This window comes from Triturus cristatus, chromosome 4_2 (genome assembly GCF_964204655.1).
Source record: "Triturus cristatus chromosome 4_2, aTriCri1.1, whole genome shotgun sequence".
Classification (NCBI taxonomy): domain Eukaryota; kingdom Metazoa; phylum Chordata; class Amphibia; order Caudata; family Salamandridae; genus Triturus; species Triturus cristatus.
Genome location: NC_140586.1, coordinates 295,798,499 through 295,807,772, shown reverse-complemented (window position 1 = coordinate 295,807,772; position 9,274 = coordinate 295,798,499). Strand labels below are relative to the sequence as shown.

Below are 9,274 nucleotides of genomic sequence, written 5' to 3'. Positions count from 1 at the left end.
TCTTTTGCCTGATCACCCACCCTCTTGGGCCACCCAAACAAGTCATGCGCACTTTCCCCGTTCTCCATGCGGGCTGCATTACAGCCTGTGTGGAGAACATGCCCTGGCCCTCACTCCCTGGTTGAGCGTCGAACCAGGACGCTCAAAACCAAGCACAACGCTGCATTTGTGATTGGCCAGTGGGGCCTGGCTGTGCTTCCTGTTCCTCGAGGAGAGCAGGAGCAGAGACGGCAGCAAGGTAAGTTAACTTTTTTAAATGCATTTTTTAGTATGCGCACCCTCGGACCCCCCTCAAATGCCCCCCACCCCCGGCGGCCCCGCATGACCGCCCCGGCCCCGCCACCCGCGAGCCATGCCAGCCGCCAAGACTTTGATGAGGAAGACAAATGGGGAGAGACTGCTGTCTCATGTCTGGGATGGATGACATTGAACTGGAGTCCTTTTACTTGCAGTGCTTGCAGAACACAGATTAAACCTGAGGTTTATTGGTGATGGCAAAAACAGGGTCAATGAAGCTGCAAAAGGAAACACCTGTTAGCGGTTGCATTCAAGAAACCGGGATTTCAACTTTTTATTGAACAGACGGTCAGCCATAACAGTGCGGGTACAGCATCCCGAAATTTCAGTCCCAGGATCAAGAACGCCCGACTTCCCTCAACTGGTAGCTCGAAATCCCTGTACTTAGAGGAGAACATGGTCAGCAGAGAGGAGTGGCCATGTTGGACATCTCTTGAGCAGCTCCATAGATTGAATGATGGACAGTGCGAAGGGGGACCAGAGATTAATAATGCAGCTTGCCTCCCTCTGCAACTAATGTGGCCTCTTCAGACGAGGGAAGGTCGGAGCATTTTTGGATTGAGTCAAATAAATACCAGACGATTAGTACTTGTAATTTATGGTAGCAAGCTTTTAACATCTTTAACAAAATGAACTATAAAAAAAAACAATGAACAGGAAATACAGATGGCGATGATGCCCGGTAAAACAATTAAAGTCCATTAGAATGGTATATGAACCCGGAAGCGCATTAGTTGCCCTGAATGCCACTCTTAAGCACCTGCTTCCGGAAGGAGTATGCACACGCCAGAGGGTGAGGAGTAAGCTAATATTTCTGTATACTTTGTTGTGCTAAACAGATAATAAGTTTGCGATGGTCACGTGACTCGTATTCACAGTCATGGCGACAGGTGAGGACAGCTACAGTGCTTTGAAGTCGAACGCCTAGGGGGACAGGGAGCGGTGACGTTATTTTGAGTATAAACTAGTTGCTCGGCTGACTCCGGCAATCTTGTCTTCATCTCGGTTAATTGAAGATGAAAACGCAATTTGGAATGATTATGACCTTCACAACTGGGATTCATTAGGCCCTGCGTCTGGGGTCGAAGGTCACGCAAGCAGAGCCCGGATGAAAGGCTGCCGGGCGCAGGGAGCAGAGGGGAAGGTGATCGGAACCAGACCAAGTGGTTGCTACTGCGGGCATCCGGACCGGCATCTTGTTTGTTCAAGGGTGCCGCACCTGGGGCAGGGGGGGGGCAGGGGGGGGGGCTGGCTGGCTCTTCAGGGAGGCGACGCATGGCTCTGCCTGTGGAGGGGGCGCGCGGAACTCGGCTGGGGCTCATTAGGAATCATCCATAATTCAGAGAACCGTTAGGCTGTTTTATGTATAGAAGATGTGAGCTGTGAGGCCAGTCCTGGTATTTCAGAGATACAGGTTTTAGCTTCAGTACTGGGGGCCAGTCATACTTGGGAAACCCTGAAAACGTACTGACCACAGTGTTTATTCGCATAAGAATCTACATAACGGACAACTGTTACCATCTCATGGCCTCTTCAGAGTGCACACGGCGCAGAGTAGTAGGATGTGAAAGGGGAACTGAGGATGAAAGATAAAGCAGGGAGAAGAGGTTTTCCCTTGTTTTTGAACATTGAAATTTTACCCGCTTCGAAAAAGTCCACTCTAGACAGTCATAATCGTCTAAACGTTTACCTCATGACAGCTTGAGAGAAAAACCCTTAAGAGCCGCTCAATTTAAATGCCATGTTTCTGAGAAGAGAATGTTTAAGAAACATCAGTAGCATTTCTGTCTATGTCGTTTCAAGATTGCTGCCCTACAATACTGTCAGCAAGGCCTTTGCCTGACAGACCGGCGACTGCTGTCTCATTCGTCTTGGATCTCTCAGCAGCATTTGGAAAAGCCTCCTATGGGACCCTTATCTATTCTGTCCATCTATTTATGTTGGTTCAAAATGTCCCTAAATGTAAGGTTTGTTTCCTTTCTAGGAGGATGCAGTTTGTCAAACTAAAATCTTCATATATGTATAACTCTGCTGGTGACCCTGAGGCAAGCCCCGCCCCTTTTTCATCCATATACCCTCTTATCTTCCATATACCCTCTTATCTTGTGGAATGGTAACCTTGTTCTTTAGCATGCCCTGTAACAATATGCTGATCCTTGACTGTCAGAACATTCAAATCATGACCCTATAGCTTCCCCCTTTGCACCCTCTCCACATCTATTCGACCATTACAACTGGAACTTAGAAACACAAAAAGAGGAGGGTCAGGGCAAGATATTCCTGCACCAGTCGTTATACCTTATCGTGGCTGTGATTATAATTTAAAGCTCGGTGCAATGGACCTAGGACGGGACCTCCATATGTCCCAAGAAAGTGGTTTGCAAACCACTAAACTAAATTTAAACACAAATGGCCCTGCACTAAAAAAAGCAGGTAGTTTAGTAAAGGCAATTTATTGTCCATATAAAAAAACTAGAGAAATAAATTGAAGTCTTCCCAAATGAAAAGAACAATGGTAGATATTGATTGTAGAAAATATTTTCTTTTATCCTTTTATTCCATAGAAAACTTCTTAACACTCAAGACTGCCAACGTGTTTCGTCCTCATAGAGACTTCTTCAGGGCTAAAATATAAACAAACAAAGAGTTATTTACAACAAGTAGACAAATACACAACATAAATAACAGATGAACCAGACAAATATTACTTTATAATACATATAGACAATTTCATATCCCTTCATATAGAATAAGCAAAAGATCATGGGAAGACAATCAATGAACAGTTAAATGTAGTAAAACCACAAAAAATCAGAATATATATTGGACATTCTGAAAGGGAGGAAAGACCAGAAATCAATCTCATTATATTTATTCTAAGGTCCAAAACTTAGCAGACAAAATTGGACACTGTGACTTTCCAATAAATTATCACTGTTCTATATTGAAAATATCAAAACTACAGCAAAGTAATCTCACAAATTCAAGAGAAAAACACAAAACATTAAGGAGTGAAACGAGAGACCCAAAATATGTAAGCGTCTAAATACACTATTTAGTTGTTCTCGCATACCTTGATATAACATTGATATGTATCAAACGTTCTTTTGTGGTGTGGCTCTTGCATGTTCAATCGGATCAATAATGCAAAAAATGTAAATCTGAAAGAAATAAACAAAAAGTTCCCTTCAGTGGCAAGCTTACACACAAAATTCTATCTCACTGGTATTCCTCTTAGATGTTTTTAAACAATAGTAGAATACACTAAATCAACCGACCATGTCCCATTCCTATAACCATTAGTTGTTGTAACGCAATTTTGTTTGAAAACAGCAAGTCTAAAAGAACAGCATATAAACTTTGTCTGTATTTAAAAGCACCATATGTTCGATGCATCTTTAGTTGAAAACGGCCCTCACTTTTAAAAGTGCGAAAAAGCCATTCTTTTCATAATCTGTTATCGTAATGTACAGCACCCACAGCGTAAAAAAACATAGCAGTATATCATGCCGTACTAGAGCTAATCTAGTAACGCCATCTTGGAGTGTCAATAAATGTATAGAGTGAAAGCGCATCCCAATTAATTATAAAAGTGCGAGAAAAGACAAAATTGTGTTGCATTATAGATAAACAGTTCACAAATGATTATCAAATAACCAATCTTATGAAGCGAATAAAACAAAGTCAAGAAAATACTACTACAGACTCCTAATTCAAAAGGACAATTATCCTTGAATTTACAGATAATGACTCTCCCGATTATGTAAAACGGAGGCAGAATTCAAAATTTGAGAAGATCCGAGCCCCCAAGATGTACAATGTTCAACTCTCTAGAAGTGAAAATACCTGTGAGGGGTTATAAATCAAAGGTTTTAAACCCAACCTAAAACACATGACGCCAATATATCCTAGCCGCGCCATCTTTAGATAACAGAGTACGAACAGTTCTAAGTGACCATTCTCCAGGAAAAGTCTAATTTGAGAAATGGCTACCAGCCTAAATGTTATTAAACTATTGAGATATCCAAGGTATAGTTGCACCCTATACAGGTTATAAATGTTATGACATTACAAAGTAGAGACCAATCCTAAATAATATATATCCAAAGTGGAGACATTTCTTCTTAAAAACGAGCATAGGGGTGGGCGGAATTTGCGGAATTAACCTTCGCAAATTATCGCGAGAATGTTTAAAATTATCGCAAACAAGCAGAAATATCGCGAAGATGCGGAAGTTTTTTTCCGGCATGTTCGCGAGATTTTCTGCATGGTTGCGGGTCGCCAACTTACCCATGTGGTTGCTTGCGGGCGCGGCCATCTTGTTTTGAGTTGTTCTCGCGGTGCATGATCGCGAGAAGAAAGACGTGATCGCGCGACGCATGACGTCACTGCGGGCGCGAACTGTCGCGAGACAGCGCAAATGGCTAAAAACAATACAACATCTCATGGAGAACGCGACCGGATCAAGAAAACTTGTCGGCGAACGCAGGGATTCAGGTAAGGCGATCGCGCGCGCGCGAGAATGTATCATTTTACAGCGCGAGCAAGAAACAAATTATCGCCAAGCTGCGGAAACCGGAATTTTTGACATTTTCGCGCTCTCCGCGGAACGCAAAAATGTCAAATTATCGCAATTTCCGCGAACGGAACGAAATTTTTGCCCAGGCCTAATATTTAAGTGGTGCCTCGAGTGAAAAAAACGTTACAGACTTAAATATACAAGAAATCACAGAAACCCAAAAAGAAAAAACTACATTCAAATTAATCAAAATAAGCTCAACGTAAATCTTCAAATAAGCAGGGTAAATTATATATAAACACCATAAAACTAAGTTATAGGGTGTAGGCCAGCATTTTATTTAAGTTTAAAGCTGCAATCCATTGCTGCATTCTCACAGGATATGTATCTCCCGAGTTGCTGTGATGGCTTCCTGTTCAGTTAGTAGAATCGAACCGAGCAACCCAAACCTCGCAATTTATATGAAAAGAACAAGAGGAAAGAAAAGCAACACCTGTGAAGAATTATGAGTCATGTGATTAAAGCCGACTCATGTCATATGGTGCTGCTATCTAGAAGTCGTGCCATATTGGAATGGCATAAAGATAAATAATCCCGATCAGTGTATCGTAAAATACGCATATCGCACTGTAGCGTTACTGATATTTTGAAACTCAAAAGTCATCTATATGGTTTATAACGATAAACGAGAAAAATAATAAAATAAAAGTTAAAGACGGTAAACAACGACACTTAAGAAAAAGGTATGATCCATATGATTGTACTCAGCCCATAACACATATCGCCGATGTGTAGAGATCGCGGCATCTTGGAGCAGTGTAAAATGGATAGGTCTTGGTGAGGTGGCTTGAAATACCTACATCTCACGCTATGAGCCCAATGATATTGAAGTATAAGCTCATGTCACATGGCGACGCAGTCTAAAAATCGTGCCATCTTGAAATAGAATAGAAATAGGTGAAAAAAGAAAAATCGAAAAATCGAAAAATTAAAAGATAGCAAAACAGTGAAAAATTGTGAGCCACATGATTATACTCAGCTCATGTCACATGTCACCAATTTCTTGAGAACGAACCCCCTTATAACATCATAACATAGACATGTCTCAATAAAGAAACATGAAGTGCATATATCTCACGCTCTGCGAAAAATTAAAAGATAGCAACAAAGTGAAAAATTGTGAGCCATATGGTTATACTCGACTCATGTGGCATAACGCCGATATATTGAGAATAAACCCTCTTATAACATTATAACATAGGCAAGTCTCAATAAAGAAGCGTGAAGTACACATATCTCACGCTCTGTGGCCGAATATTATTGTTATGTTATGTTATGTTAAATAAATTTATAAGGGCGCAACTAACACCATTAGGTTTCTTGGCGCCAAAGTAAAGAGAGCAGAAGATAGTGCAAAGGCCGTTTATTGATAAGATTCTGTGAAAAGAAAAGTTTTAAGGGCAGATCTGAAGCTGGGGTACGAAGTGGTCAATCTCAGGGACAAGGGGAGGGAGTTCCAAAAAGTGGGGGCCAGGAAGGAGAACTTGAGCCCGCCGTGTTTCTTCCTCTTATATCTAGGGATGGAAAGCAAGACCATTTGGGAAGACCGGAGAGTGCGGGAAGGGACGTAGGATTGAAGAAGGGAAGAAATAAAGAGGGGGCCCTGGCCGGCTAGAGATTTGTAAATGATACAACCCAGCTTGAACTTACAGCGGGCGGCTACAGGGAGCCAATGAAGGCTCTTCAGGAGGGGACGGACATGATGATCTCTAGGGAGGAAGTGGATCAGGCGGGCAGCCTGATTCTGGATCAGCTGAAGCCGCCTGAGTTGGTAGGCTGGGATGCCTACATAGAGCGCGTTGGCGTAGTCTAACCTCGATATTACAAGCGCCATCAGGGCCAAGGTAAGAGCCTCGGAAGTAAGTAGCCGGGAGATTTTCTTAATTTTCCTTAATTGGAAATGGCTGGAGGAGACTACCGCGCTAATCTGGGGCGTCATGGAGAGATTACTACTGATGGCGACTCCCAGACTTTTAACACAGTTGGCCGGGCTAGGTGGACTGCCAAGGCTGAGAGGCCAAAAAGAAGAATCCCAAAGGTTGAGGGGACCCCCGACAAGAACGAGTTCGGTCTTGTCGGGGTTGAGCTTCAGATGGTTTGAGCTCATCCAGTTGCTGATAAAGCACAGGGTATTTTGAAAAGTGGCAATAGAGTCAGCAGAGGAGTTGATGTTGAAAATTAGTTGTATGTCATCAGCATAGTTGAATGCTGTGACATTGAACTGACGGAGGGCACGGATAAGTGGGGAAAGATACAAATTAAAAAGGAGGGGGGAGAGGGAAGAGCCTTGTGGGACGCCACAGGACAGTTTGACCTGGGAGGCAGTAAACTGGGATAGTCTGACAGCTTGATGGCGTTGGGTCAGAAAGGATCGGACCCAGGCCAGAGCGGTGCCCTGGATGCCAGCCTCCCTGACACGATCGACCAGAATTTGATGGTCGACCGTGTCAAAGGCGGCCGACAAGTCCAGGAGGACCAAGGCCTGGCAGATGTTCGCGTCCGCGCCCCTGCGCAGTTCCTCCATAACAGAAAGGATGACGGCTTCTGTTGAGTGCGCAGGTCTGAATCCAGCCTGCTGGGGGTCCAGTGCACCAGATTCTTCCACAAAGGAGCTGAGAGCGTGAGTGACGTGCGACTCTAGAACTTTGCTAAGATAGGGAAGAAGAGAGATAGGGCGAAAGTTGCTCATGATGGAAGGGTCTGCCGAAGGTTTTTTGAGGATGGCAACCACCTCGGCCTGTTTGAAGGGTCCCGGAACCTCCCCTATGGCTAGAGAGTTGTTCAAGAGAGCAAGGGGGGGGTCAGGACAGGCGGTAAAAACTTCTCGAAGGACCGAGGGGGGGCAACAATCGCTGGGAGAGCCAGAAGAGACGTTGTGTAGGAGTGAGAGGAAGTTATCCTTGGAAATAGGAGGGAAGTGAGTAAAGGTGTGTGTGGGAGAATAACTGGGGACACAAAAGGATGTAGGGGCAGGTGGGAAGGTGGAAATGCTAGTTTTAATTTTGGTGATTTTCTCCACAAAGAATTGATTAAGGGAGTCGCACAAGGATTGAGAAGGGAGAGGGGCTAAGATGACTCTTTCCGGGTTGGATAATTCATCCACTATAGAAAAAATATCTTTAGATTTATTGGATGAGTTTAAAATTTTGCCTGAGAAGTAGCATGATTTAGCCACAGTAATAGCGTTCTTGTACTCCTTCAGCCGAGACGAGAAGATCATTTTCGATTCGGGGGAGTAATCCCGGCGCCAGCGTCTCTCTGCCTGGCGGAGAGTAAGTTTGTGTGCGCGGAGCTCAGCGGTAAACCACTTTTGGGCATCGTGCCTGCGCCTTGTCTTAACCGGTTTTAGTGGTGCCACAGAGTCGGCCGCGGCGGTAAGCCAGTGTGTGAGGGTTTTGGACTGAAGGTCGGTAGAGATGTTGGGTCCAGTCATGAGTGGGGGTGAAGAACTCAGGAGAGCCGTAAGTTTGTTAAGGTCGGCTTTATTCCAATTGCGCGCCAGGAAAATGGATTGGTGGGCAGCGGTGATAGGGGAAGACAGGAATAAGGAGAAAGTGATGAGGTGATGGTCAGACCAGAGACAAGGGGCGATGAGGGGAGCAGAGATGGCAAGAGAGGTGGTCCAGACTTGGTCTAAAATGTGGCCTTTAACATGTGTGGGTGCATGTATATGTTGAGTGCAGTTAAGGCTCAACATTAGGTCAGAAAAAGCACGCGAATCAGCAGTTTCATGAGTGTCTGATGGCCAGTAATTAAAGTCGCCCATGATCAACACGTTGGAATTGCTGATGGTAAGCTGGGTGATCATGTTACCGAACAGGATAGAAAAGTCAGGCATAGATTGAGGGGGGCGATAGGTCAACACACAGATGAGTGAAGACCCAGGCTGCTCCAGTCTTAATACGAGACAGTCTGTCGAGGCGATACTAGGAAAGGACACTGGGGAGAACCTAATGGGGTGTCTGATGATGGCTGCAACGCCGCCGCCCGCTTTACTAGCAGGGCGGTTGGTCTGCAGGATGTAGTAGCCTGGGGGAATGGCCGCCAGAACGTCAGTAGATGAATCGTCAGTGAGCCAGGTCTCGGTCAAGAACAGGACATCAGGCTGTTCCGAGTCCAGGAGGTAAAATATTTCTGATTGATGACAGACCAGGGACCGGGTGTTAAGATACATCACAGACAATGGGGAGGAAGTAGAGCGAGGGAGTGACTGGGCCCGGGACGCGGGATTTGAAGAATGGACGCCATAATCGGAAGAGATAGGGGAAATTTCCGGGAATGAGGTTCTAGTCGTAAACAGATTATGAAGAAGCAGTTTCGGTACGGAGAGGGGGGGGGGGAGGGCAGGATCATGAGCAGAGACTAGAAAGGAGCGAGTGTAGATGAGTAAGGGAGCAG

At 44.7% G+C, this 9,274-nt stretch overlaps 1 long non-coding RNA gene across 1 annotated transcript in view; it reads right to left on the bottom strand.

Annotated features, from left to right (window-relative positions):
* Nucleotides 1–562: 562 nt before the first annotated feature.
* The window catches only part of LOC146833735 (uncharacterized), an 86,337-nt gene continuing 77,625 nt past the window's right edge, over nucleotides 563–9,274 (bottom strand). The window contains exons 2-3 of the long non-coding RNA XR_014960266.1: nucleotides 3,371–3,458; nucleotides 563–2,921 (exon numbers count right to left, since the gene is read on the bottom strand). This is a non-coding gene — a long non-coding RNA (uncharacterized LOC146833735). The remainder of the gene's footprint in view (nucleotides 2,922–3,370; nucleotides 3,459–9,274) is intronic.